Below are 13,573 nucleotides of genomic sequence, written 5' to 3' on the forward strand. Positions count from 1 at the left end.
AAAGAAAGAAAGAAAGAAAGAAAGAAAGAAAGAAAGAAAGAAAGAAAAGAGAGAAAGAAAAAAGGAAGAGAAAGAAAAAGAGGGAAAGAAAGAAAGAGAAAGAAGGAGAGAGAAAAAGAAAAAAGGAAGAGAAAGAAGGAAAGAAAGAAAAAGAAGAAAGGAAGGAAGAAGGAAAGAAAGTGAAAAATAGTATGTTTCAGTCTGTATTCAGACAATATCAGTTCTTTCTCTGAAGGCTGATAGCATGTTTCATCATGAGTCCTTTGGGATGATCTTGGATCATCATATTCTTAAGAATAGCAAAGTCATTCACAGTTCTTTACTGAACAATATTGATATTACTGTGGGCAATGTTCTCCTGGTTCTGTTCACTTCACTTGGCATCAGTTCATGTAAGTCTTTCCAGGTTTTTCTGAAATCATCCTGCTTTTGACAAGTATTTATTAAGCACTTACAGAAACAAAAATGGAATATTTCTTGCCTCTAGTTGTTTGCATAAGGGAAAACAACACATCCACTTATAACCAGATACAAAGAATACTCTAACCTAGATCTATGATCCCACAATCCTATGCACGATGTAATTTCTTGGCAGAGAGTATGTGAGGAGGTGAGGTTACAGCACCTGGGGTTGGGGGTAGTTGTTCAGGAAAGGCCTCATAGAGGGGCATGGCATTTGTGTTGCGTTTTCAAGTGAGCCAAGGGCAAAAATCAGAGGCAGAGACGGAATGTTGTGTGTGAGGAACAGTAAGATGAACAGTTTGTCTGGAACACGGGGTATGCAAAAGGGGGAATGTTGTGCAATCAGTTGGGGAAAATAGGGTGGAACCAGATTGTGAAGGGACTTTTAATGGCCCAAAAGAAAAGTTTGAATTTTATTGGAAAAGAAAGAGGAAACCATTGAGAATTGTTTTGGAGACGGTGACAGGGGTTGACATGATCAGACCTACATTTTAGGAAAATCAATTTGGTAGCTGTGTGGAGGATGGACTGGAGAGGGAGAGACTCTTGGGGAAGGGGAATTATTTAAGGGGCTTTGTCAATAATCCAGGGAAGAGTTGACAAGGACCTGATGTCATTTTTCCTTCATTTTCAAAGAAGACCGATGATATCATGGGGTGATGTATGAGTTGGATTTAAGTGAGGCAGTTGCACAAAGTCATCTGTCTCTCTCTTCCTGAATTATCGAAGTCTAGCAGCAGGACGAGAGTCAGAATGACTGGTGGTGGTTGGCCCAGGATACAGTGGCTGACCTTGGCACCTTTGATGTCTGACCAAGCTCTAAGAACTGCAATCCTGACCTCTGTCTTGCCATTGGACTCTGATTACTCTGGAGGAGGGAATGGAGTTGATGATTTTGCCCAGTTCTGCCTCACTTAAATCCAATTCACTTGCAAGTCAAGACATCATCCTCCAGATGTCTTTGGTCCTCTTTGAGAACGAAGGACAAAGAACAACAATAAACAAGCATTCCATGGCAACTGCTTCATTGCCTTCGTGGCTCTTAGAACAGATTGTTCTCATTTGCCCCTTCTGCCAGGGGGAAGTCTTCACATTCTTGGGGTAGACACCCCCCTAAATCACCAATGGGTCTGAGACTTGGCGATTGCTCTCAACCTGTGTTAACCTTCTGCCCAAATGGTTTAATGGGTGTGGTTGCAGCACACGCAATAGCTTCTTGGAACCACAGGTGAGAGTTGAGTGCCAGGTAGACACCAAAAATAGATGAACAAGCCCTCACAGCAGAGGTGGTAATCCTTCCTGAATACTCTATACAACCCTGCACCACGGTGACCCTGTGAGTGGAAAGGAGAGATACATGTTTTTGTGGAGTGTTTACCTCCACAATTGATTACATGGGATGAGATGTAGTATGAGAGAGTAAAGATTGGAAGATTACTCCCAACTTTCATATCTGGATTACTGAAAGATGAAGGATTCCTTCAGGAGAAACAAGGAAGTTAGGAAGGAGGGTGAGTTTGGGGGAGAAAGATAATGAGTTCTGTTTTAGACATCTTAAGTTTGACTTGTCTATGGGATAGGCAGGTGGAGGTGTCTTCAGGCATTTGGAGACAGAAGTCTAGAGTTTGGGAGAAAGAATGAGCTGGCTATGTTCCTGTAGTTACAGCTCCCTACAAGGTTCTCTTATCCCCACCTTGCAAGTGTCTGAGAGTGGAGGGAGGGTAAAAGCAACCTTTTTGTAAGATGGAATAAATAAGGCTCCAAAGCTATGGCGACTTACTATTGGGGTGAACTAAGCCATCTCCAACTGACCAGAGAGAGTTGATTGTTACATTTTCAGTGTGAGCATTTATACATTGGACACTAAAAATCAGGACCTGATTTATTGTTTTGTTGATTGTCTAGCCTTAGTATGTGATATAATTAGATGTAAGGAGGTTAAAATGCTGATTAAATTAATAATGTTAATATTAAATGAAATATGTTAAAAATGGGAGATTAATCTGTTCATTTCTCCCACCATCACCACCACTACCACTCGGAGAGCTGGTCATTAAATATTTACTAGCACCCTTCTGGCCTAATTTCCAGAAACAGCTGATTTAAATTTATGTAAAATATTTATTATCCACTCTGGGAAATATGTGAATAGACTCTTAAGTACAATGTCTTTAAACTTAAGCAGCAAATTAGAAAGACTAAGGGAGGCTTCACTGGCAACCAAGAAAAGAGACAATATTAGTAAAGGAGACAGAAAAACTAGACAGAAGAATACAAAAAGCCTGGCAGTCAGGAACCATACAGGGACAAACAGTCTCATGCCCCTCAGTAGACCTGAGGGCGTCATTGCATTACATTGTTCAGAGTTCATTTGCAGAAGACTCTACTCATCTGGTGGCAATTGCACTCGGTGCTCCATGAACTTTAAGTGGTGGGTTATAGTGATATGGTTGAGATAATAGAGTACTGTATATAGGGAAAAGACTCTGGATTTGGAATCAGAGGATCTGAGTTCAAATTCCACCTCTGTCTCATGTGTGGTCATCTGTGTGACCTCAGATAAGTCACTTCCCCATTGGGGTCTTGATTTTCTCATTGTTAACATAAAAGTCACTTCTAGGTTCATATTTCTGATCCTAGGACCACGTCCTACAGCTAATAAAAGTATTTGGACCCAGATCTCCCTCTAACTCCAGGGCTCTCTCTGCTCTGGCTCACTATCTTTAAAGGTTATTCTAGTTTTCAATGTTATTGTCCTAGAGACTAGATTTAGAGGCCTTAGGGTGAGGCAATGAGATCCCCAGCTTGGAGGGAGCACCTGACAACGTTGGTAGACCTCCCATAATGTAGATACAGACCTTATCAATTACTTATCGAGAAGAATTCATGAAAGTTGCTGTCGTCCTTCATTTTCTAAGAGGACCAATGACATCATGAGGTGATGTCTTAACTTGCATGTGGATTAGATTTAAGTGAAGCAAAGTCATTGGCCCGATGTGGCTAGGTGGTGCAGTGAATAGAGCACCAGCCCTGGAGTCAGGAGGACCTGAGTTCAAATCCAGCCTCAGACACTTGACAGTTACTAGCTGTGTGACCTTGGGCAAGTCACTTAACCCCAATTGCCCAGCCTTCCCCCCTCCAAAAAGAAACAAACAAAAACAAAGTCACTGGCCTCATTTTCTCTTCATGAATCATAAAAATCTAGTGGCAAGACAAAAGTCAAGATGACTGATGATGGCCCTGTATGCATTGGATGACCTCGACATCTTTGATGTCTGATCAAGCTCCAAGCACACCAGAGTCCCTGCTTCAAGCTGCCATCATGGCCATTGGGATGAATTGTTCTTATCTGCCCATTCTGCCAGGAAAGCTAGGCAGGACAGTGGTTAGAGTACCAGGCCTGAAGTCAGGAAGACTTATCTTCCAGAGTTCATGTCTAGCCCCAGACACTTACTAGTTGTGTGACTCTGTTTGCCTCAGTTCCTCATCTGTCTAAAAAACAAAATGAGCTGGAGAAGGAAATGGCAAACCACTCCAGTATACAGGATAAATAGTAAATAATTAACAGAGAAAACAGACTAAGATTAAGAGTTTTGAGAAGGTTTACAGCAAAAGGTGGGATTTTAGTTGGAACCTAAAGGAAGCCAGAGAGATTAGTCGTCAAAGCAGAAGGGGGAGCCCATTCCAGGTTCTTCCATGTCTAGGGGGCCAATCAGAGAAATGTCCAAAGCTTAGAAATAGAGTGCATTGTTAATGGAACGGCCAGAAGACCAGTGTCCTTGGATCAAAAAGTCAATGTTGTAGAGTAAGGGATAAGAATGGAAAGGTTGGAGTAAAGTAGGCTATCGAAGGATTCTGAATGATAAAGAGAGGGCTTTATGTTTGCCCTGGAGGCAATAGAAAGCCACTGTAGTTTATTGAGGAAGGGGGTGTGACATGACCAGACCTGCACTTTGGGAAAATCTCTTTACAAAAAAGAGGGAGCACATGGCAAATGACCTCAATTTTTTTTCTGTAAACTATGAGTCAAGGTTCTCAGATGATATAGTAGAGTTTGAGGGAATATGGGAGGTTTGAGGAAGGATGAAAAGGTTTGGAAGAGCCACTGTGGAGAGAGTGAGATAGTGAGTTGATAAGGGAGGTATAGTAAGATTGCCTAGCAGCAGTGAGGGCCTAGTTGAGGTTGTATAACATAAATTTGTAGTGGACCCATTCAGAATGGTGATTTTCTCTATTTTCATTGAAGACCACCTGAATAGGAGTGAAAGTAGCAAATGGTGGGAAGGATCCAAGGCTGAAGCTTGACTGGGAATGAAAATTGAATGAATAATTGAATGAAGCTTGACTGTGGAATGAGTGATAATGAAAAGTGGGATAAGAGATTCAAGAAAGGAGGTTAGTGTAGAGTTGGATTGGTTCACCATGGAGCCTAGATGGGGAAAAGAGAGGAGGGTGATTAGTGCAGAGGAGTTGGCCTTGAGGGAATGGAAGGGACGAGGGACTGGCAGTCACAGTGCAGATGAAGAGTAGGGTTTTGTAAGGGAAGGCAGAGAAGACATAAGAAAGCCAACAGATTATGGCCAGAGAAGAATATTTCAGAATTCTCCCCCAATTTATTAAATTATTTATTTTTAGTTTTCAATATTCACTTCCATAAGTTTTAAATTTTCTCCACCTCCCTCCCTCCCCAAGATGGTTTGCAATCTGATATAAGCTCTACACATACATTCCTATTAAACACATTTTCACATTAGTCATGTTGCACAGAAGAATTATAATGAATGGGGAAACTCATGAAAAAGAAAAACAAAATAAAACAAAACAAAAAAGAAAACAGTCTGCTTCATTCTGCATTCCAACTCCATGGTTCTTTCTTTGGATGGCATTTCTTTGGATTTGGATGACATTTTCCATTATTAGTCCTTTGGAATTGTTTTAGATCCTTACATTGCTGAGAAGGACTAAGTCTACCAAAATCAGTCCTAGCACATTGTGACTGTTATTGTGTGCAAATATTTCAGAATTCTTGAACATAGAGTGGGCACATTTGTGAACAATAGCAAGATCAATGTTATGAACATCTTAGTATGTGGATGAGGTGGGTTGGAGGAATAGGTTATGTGAAGTAATTAGTGCCTCTCCTGACCCTCAACTGATAGCAGGGCTTGGTCCCAGCTACCCTAGGTACAAAATTCTTGGTTACTGCTTTGCTGGAGGCTATCAGAAAAGCATCATGGGTAGTGGCAAGAACATTGGCCTTAGAGCCAGAAGTCCCAGTTCTAACCTTTCCTAGGAGTGGGACCCTTTACCATTCTAAGCCTCAATGACTTTAAATGTAAAATAGACTCTGAATAATCTTTGTGTGCCTTGCCTCATGGAATTTTTACCAAATTAGCAAGCATTTATTAAATGCCTTCTGTGTGCCAGACACTGAGTTAATTGTTTCAGGTAAAAAGGAAGGCAAAAGACAGTCTAATGGGGGAGAAAACATCAAAGCAACTGCATACCAACAGTATATACAGGATACTCCAGAAAAATCTTAGTGCAATTTCAAGCTACTGAAGCTAAAATGTGTGCTAAGACTCTTTTATACACCCTATATATGGGGTAAATTGGAGATAATCTCAAAGGGAAGTCACTAAGATTAGGGAGAAATGGGAAAGGTTTCTTGCAGAAGGTAGGGCTTTCACTGAGACTTGAAGGAAGCCAGGCATTGGAGAGGAGGATAAAGTTCCTGGCATGGGGGACAGACAGACAGTGGAAATGCCTGAAGTCAGGAAATGGAATGATGGGTGCCAGGAACAACAAGGAAGAACATGCTAGAATCAAGAACACACCCCAAATGTCCCTTCCCATCCCATGACTCTCTGTCTTTCATGGGGCATTAAAACAAATAGTGATTTAATATTCTGTGAAGGAGATATTATAGGACTGCAAAGAGTGGAATACTGCAGTCACTGGAAAATTCAATTTGCAGGTCATGCAGAGGGCAGCAGAGAGATGTATGGAAATAGGTTATAGCATATGATAACAGTGAACTGTGCCTTAGAAGTAGAATTAAAGATGATGCCACATAGAGGATAAGAGAGAGGAAGTGGTCAAATGGGAAAAAAAATCTTTGTATCAACTTTCTCTGATAAGGGTTTGGCATCTAAGATATAGAAACTGTATATGTTTATGCACACATGTGTGTATACCTGTACACAATAACATGTATGTGTCTTATATGTTATATAATGTGATATGTGCTGCATGTGTTATCATAAATTACATGTGTAATATGTGGGAAATAGGTGGCACAGTGGACTAGTTGTATGACCCCAGACAAGTCACTTAACCCTATTTACCTCAGTTTCCTCATAGTGATCTGAAGAAGGAAATGGCAAACCCCTCCACATATCTTTGCCAAGAAAACCCCAAATGGGTTCATGAAGAGTCAGACATGACTGACACAACTGAACAACAACATATAATATATAGGCATAATAGTAATTTTCCAATTGTTTGCCCTTTGTTCTCAAAGAGGACCAATGACATCAAGAAGGTGGTGTCATGACTGGCAAGTGAATTGGATTTAAGTGAGGGAGGGCTGTGCTTACCAGAGCCATCTGGGTCCAGTGGTAAGATATAGGTCAGGACAACTGGAGATGGTCCTGCCATTCCCCGATAGATAAATGGTCAAAGGGTATGAACAAACAGTTCTCCAAAGAATTGCAGAGTATTCACAGTCACATTAAAGAATGCTCCAAATCCCTAAAAATAAGAGAAATGCAAATAAAAACAACCTTGAGATCTCACTTCATATCCTGAAAAGTGGCAAAAATGAGCAAAAATGGCAATAGTCAATGTCAGAAGGGTTGTAGAACTATAGGCACACCGATACATTTTTGGTGGAGCTGTGAATTGGTACAACCATTTTGGAAAGCAATTTGAAATTATGCAAATAAAGTGACTAAAATACCCATACTCTTTGAACCAGAGACTCCATTACCAGGTTTATATCTCAAGGAAGTCATCAATAAGGAAAACCTCCCCATGTACAACAAAATGTTTATAGTAGAACAAAGCAGATGTTCCTCAATTGGGGAATGGTTAAACAAAGTGTGGTACATGAATGAAATGGAATGTAATTGTGCTGTAAGAAATGATGCGGATGTGATAAATATGGAGAAACCTGGAAAGATCTTTAGAACTGATGGAGAATGAAGTCAGCAGAACAAAGAAAACAACATACACAGCAGCTACAACAACAAATACAGAGAACAGTTACATGCTGAAACATGAAAAGTAAATGTATCAAAATTATCAGGATCAAGGAGGACTTAAATGAAGAGATGTGAGGAAAAACCCTCAGCCTGTGCCTTGATGGTGGAGAGGTCCACACGTGTTACATACTGCACAAGTTATCAGGTTTTTTCAACGTTTTGATCAGTTGTGCTCATTTTTTTCCTCTAAAAAAAATACTATTTGTCCTGTGGGATGGCTCTCTGTGAGGGGAGGGAGAGAAACGCTTGGGATAACTATGGTGATGCAAAAAACAGAAGACTTTAATACAAATATACCAAAGAGACTGGTCTAGAGCAGGGGTGGGGAACCTGCAGCCTGGAGGCCCCATGTGGCCTCGAAGCTGCAGGTTCCCCACCCCTGGCAGACACATGATCTTATCAGTGTACAGAGAGCAAATGAAAACTCCCCTTGCTACAGAATAGGGCATCATGTATAATTTCTAGGCTCAGAGAGTTCTCTGGGACACCAAGAGGTTACATGACTGGTTCAGAGTTTCATAGCCAGTATGTGACAGAGACAGGGCTCCAGTCCATGTCTTTTTGTCTCCAAGGTCAGCCCTGTACCATCACTCCACTACCACACTTTTCCAAAGAAATATTAGAATGAAAAAGCTGATGATGTCAGCGTGAAGGCTAAGAGGTGAAACAGCCTAAATGTTCCATCGGTACCCATGTAAAGTCAAGAGCTCCAGAGGATGGCTCCCAACATATCGGGTGGGCCCTTGTAGGGAACTATGAGCACATGGACAAAAATTGTCCAGAAGGAAAAGACACGGAGAGATGGAGGGCGATGATCCGTTAAGGCACCCTCCATAGAGAAGAAAGAATAGATTTATTTGTCATGGCTCCAAAAGGCAGGATTAGGATCAAGAGGTAGAAGAGTTTAATATAAAGAAGAGTGCTGTCTCTACAGTCAAAAGACCCGAGTTCAAATGCTGCCTCTGAGGCTTATTATGACTTTATGAGTTACATAACCTCTCTGGGCCTCAGTTTCCCCATTTCTAAGATGAGTTGGGGGAGGGAGTGATTGGACTAGACATGAACTTTGATCCTAAGAAAATTCTAACTTACTAGAGTTGTCTAAAAACGCTATGAATTACCTTCTGAAATAGAGAACTTAACATCACTGGAGTTGTTGGGAATGTGGAGAAGCAGAAAGAGCACTGGAGTTGGAGTCAGAAGACCTGCCTCACTTCCTTTCTGAACCTCAACTTCCCACTCTGGAGAATGGGGATGATATTTACACTACCCGCTTCACTGGGGTGTTGTGAGGAAGGCACTTGGTGGGCTTGAAAGTGCTCTAGAAGTAGGTTATTTTCAGTAGATGGGATCCATGTTTTGGGGAAGAGTTAAGGTAGATGGCCTTGGAGCTACATTCCAACTCAAAGATAATCTGATTTAATACACTGTCAGTAAAGACCCTAACCAAGGTCCCCTAGAGTGTGGGCCCTTACAGAACAAGTCCCAACTGACCTAGAAGGTTTTGAATCAGTAGTCAGGCAATAGTGCTCTGAAGAAATGAAGGAGGAACCATGGTTATCAACCTGGAACCAGGAGCAGCACACCCAAGCGGCTCTGTCACCTTCTTCCTCAGCTCATGACATGCCTTGAGATCTCCAGGCTTCTTAGCCCATCAGAAGACCCCAAGTCATCTTGGCATGTGTAAGCACAAGCAGTCAAACAAATACTCCCTTTGAGAACAGAGGCACATGTTTGCTAATGGACATCTGGAATCAGTTACCCTTTTTCAGTCTTCACCAGTTGATAGCAGAACTGTAGCAACATTATCTTTGTCTGATGATGTCCGAGGGGAGGGGAGGGATTTAAGGAAAGGGGATGTCTTTGCAGAATGAAAGCAGTCACTATCCGAGGAACTTGGTTGCATGACTAACCCCTAAACACCAAAACAAGAGCTCTTAAGTAAAATCAGATTTCCATAAGTCACATTTGACAACTGGGCCGAGACCCACAAAGCATACCAAACTGAGGGGCTAGCCAAACATTCAGTGAGAAATTCAGGCAATCACTCAATTCAATTCAAACCAACAAATTTAAAAACAACAACACCTACTATGTGTAAGGCGCCATGCGAGGGGCTAGGTATTATCATGGATGCTTGATTGTACAGAGACAGATATCCAGATTTCGAGAAACACAGCCTAAGACTTCTCTGCTTTGTCCTGGCTTTGGATTCCTTCTTTGGAAACATGTGGATGATTGAATTAAATGTTTTTCTTGGACATGCTTTGATGTTGTATAAATCTGACTTTGAAAAGAGGGATGAGGCAAGAGAAAAGAATAGTAAACAGCAATTACTTTTGAAAGTCACACTCAGTACTGTCTGCTCTCAATCTCTCAGAGGCTTCCTTCTGAGTGGGATAATCACGTGAGTTAATGGGGCAGAGAAGAGGGGAAAGAATAGTGATGACAAAAATATAGTGAAATTCTCGGTGACCTCCCTGACTCCAAATCAATCAGCAATGCCGATCTGCTCCAGAAACTTCAGCTTTTGTACCACAGGACTGTCCCTACCAAGGGCCATAAGCACCCTTTCTCCAAGGCCTGAGGAAGCTGGAGCCAAGAGTCCTCTCTTTCCACAGGCTCTCCAACACCCCGGGCCCCTTCCACCCAAGCTAGGATCAGGAGAAGAATGTAGGAATAGAAACAGCTAGTGTCCCCTGAATCTCTAAACCTTCAGGCTACAGCATGCGACTGGCACCTGGGCACAGTGGGCAAAAGCCTAGATTACCCCACCATCAAACAACACATTTGAATGGGGCTTTGGTTATAGAGTAACCTGCCCATTCTGGCTCCAGTCCAGTACCTCCTTTTCAGCTGAAAGGAGGCTCAGATTGGTTTGAGATCCAGGACCAGAGGATCCACAGAGTAACCAGACCCTCCCTCACTGCTAGATGGTGGGGCTAGGCAGAAAGAGTATCCAATTAGCATTGGGGAATAAAACTGCAGTGAACTCCTCCTTCCCCTCCCCCCACTTAAAAGCCCTGGTCCTTTCCTCTTTGAGGAGAACCCCTGAAAGAAAAGATAGGCTATGACCCTTCTATCCACTCCATAAGTATCTAGGCTACTGTGCTTTGTTTTTTTTTAAGCCAACCTCCCCCTACACACTAGACAGAATGTATAGACATTTTTGGGCTCAATCTGGGTAGGATTGGGTCTTCAATCACTGTAATCTTCTGCTTATACCAACTCTTAGAATCTTTGTGGAGGATTGTGGCCTTTTTCCACTCCCTACCTGGAGCTGGGTCACACAAACCACCATCAGCTTGAAGGAGAGATGGGTGTTCATTCCTCTGTGTGATCAAAAATGGTGAAGGATAAGGTGCATTGAGTGAGGGGTATCAGATATCCGTTCTACAACTCCTCACCAAGCCATTGGAACTGGCATGCCCTATCTAATTAGCATCTAGTTAGTAACAATAATTAGTTGTCCTTGGAAAATATCAGATAAGCCTGTTTCACTTAATACCACCATTACTCCTTTGAACAACTAAGTATGCTTTTCCTGACTCTTGCCCCAGGTACAAACTTAACAATTACAACTACTGATGGACCCAAGGGACTGAGATATTACACCCTCTCCCAATAGACTAAGATTGCCCTCTGCTCAAGACCCATGCATGTTGTTAATGGGTTCAGTCCTGGGAGAATGTAGCTTCTAAAGAGAGGAGTTAAGATCCTTTTATTTTTTTTTTTTTCGTCTTTTTGGAAAGGGGAAGGCAGGGCAGTTGGGGTTAAGTGACTTGCCCAAGGTCACACAACTAGTAAATGTCAAGTGTCTGAGAACAAATTTGAATTCAGGTCCTTCTGACTGTAGGGCTGGTGTTCTATTCACTATGCCACCTAGCTGTCCCACTAAGATCCTTTTTTATTTCACTCTGGTCCTTTATGTCTCTACTCCATACCCTCAAGTTTAGGCGTGGCTCACTTCTTGGGTCCCCCTAAGGTAGATGGAGTAGAAAGATACTCAGTATTCAATATAAATCAGGTATAGGGTAGCTATTTATTTCCTCCACACAAAAGAAATGCTCAACACAAAAGGCTCTCACAAGTGCCCTGTTAACAAAGAGTAAAAATAAGCCACGGCAGTAATACGATTATTGTTATACTCTCCTGGAAAGTTGTTTGAGGGATGATGTAGCTTGCAGAACTACAAAACAGGTATGTTACTTCAACTTAGTTTTTACCATCCAAACACTTCCAACCAGGTCACATCTTTTGGTAAAATTGGTCAGAGGTTGAATTCCTCCCTGTGCTGATGGTCATCCTCTATGATGTAGAAACTCTCTTCTTCCACCAGTCAGTTCTGACCAAGGACCCAGAATCTCCAGAACTCTAGAACATACAAAGTTGCCTCCAAGACTACACATATCCATGTGTTCAGTCACCTATATAGAGGGAAGGAAACGTTCAGAGGAAAAGGAAGCCAGGTCCAGAAGACTCCAGGTCTGCTTGCCTAGCAAAGCCCTTGCTCTTTCTAGGAGTAGACTCCCTCCAGCTGGGGTGGGGCCAGATGTGGAGGAAAAGGCACTTCCTCTTCCCACCTCTCATGGGAGAGGTTCAAATAGTCCTGACAGGACATTTGAGGAGAGAGACCAAGGGCAGGTCTTCCTTTTAAAGGTCCATTGAGTCAGCAGCCTTCCCTGCTTAGTAACCAATAAGTAGATTCCTTTAGCATCTCGGTGCTAAGCTCCACCTGTCCCTGGAAGTTGTCAGAGGAACTCTGGGACCCACTTTCTGGGATGTCCTCTGCAGGCCCCCACACATGTGCAACATCCAAATCCTAATACACAACAATCCTTTGTGTCCATTGACAGTTAATCAGAAGGCTTAGGTCTAGAAAACTTACTTCTAGGAAATTTATTCAAAAACACTTTTTCAGACAAAGCTGTACATAGATCTACTTTCAATTCAGCTTTGCAGATATCATTCATAGAGGCAATGCACGTGGATAGAATGCCAGGCGTGGAATCAGGAAGACCCAAGTTCAAGTTCAGCTTTAGACACTTACTAGCTGTGTGAACCTGGGCAGGTTTGTCTGCCTCAGTTTCCTCACCTGTAAAATGGGGATAATAATAGCACCTATCTCCCAAGGTTGTTGTGAGGATCAAATGAAATAATATTTATAAAATCCATAGCATGTCTGGCACACATTAGGTACCTTATAAATGCTCGTTTCCTTCATTCTGTGCACAGTTTATTTTCTTCTCAAATATTTCCTTGTTACCATGTGGACCAGTTGTGAGGATCCCTACAGACCTATATTGACTTAGAAAACTATGGATTAACGTTACCTATGTTCTATTGTATTTTTATTTATTTGTTAAACATTTTCCAATTATAACTGAATCTGGTTGGGCTTCACTCTGGGAGGAGTGTGGGCCTTGACACTGCTGGTATAGATCATCCCTGAAAAAATAATTTATAAACTTCTATTTAGTGTAAACCAGTGACTAGAGTGAGGTAGCCTATCACTACTGTCCTTTACTTTGTCTACTGGATCCCACTGGCAAGAGTCCGGTGAAGCCGATAGACCCCTTCTCACAATCTTGTTTTTAAATTCATAAAACAAAACACCTAGGATTGCCAAGGAAACCAATGATGCTGAACTATAGTTACCAAAATATCAAGAAAACAAATTCACAGGCCTCATGATTCCATCCTCCGGCTCCTTGGGAGGGTCTGTGGGACCCTAGGTTAAGAAACCTTCATCTTGGGGGGTCAAGTTTTGGGGTTAGTCAGGAAAACCTAGGTTAAGATACTTACTAGCTGTGGGTTCCTAGGCAAGTCACTCAGAGCAAGTCTCA

At 42.0% G+C, this 13,573-nt stretch overlaps 1 pseudogene; it reads right to left on the reverse strand.

Moving 5' to 3' along the window:
* LOC138159358 (centrosomal protein of 19 kDa pseudogene) overlaps window positions 1-7,503 on the reverse strand; it is a 300,984-nt pseudogene extending 293,481 nt beyond the window's left edge.
* Between the last annotated feature and the right edge of the window lie 6,070 nt (window positions 7,504-13,573).

This window comes from Petaurus breviceps, unplaced genomic scaffold (assembly GCF_028583685.1).
Source record: "Petaurus breviceps papuanus isolate PSGF00001 unplaced genomic scaffold, PetGlider_PUasm1.0 176, whole genome shotgun sequence".
NCBI classification, from domain to species: Eukaryota; Metazoa; Chordata; class Mammalia; order Diprotodontia; family Petauridae; genus Petaurus; species Petaurus breviceps.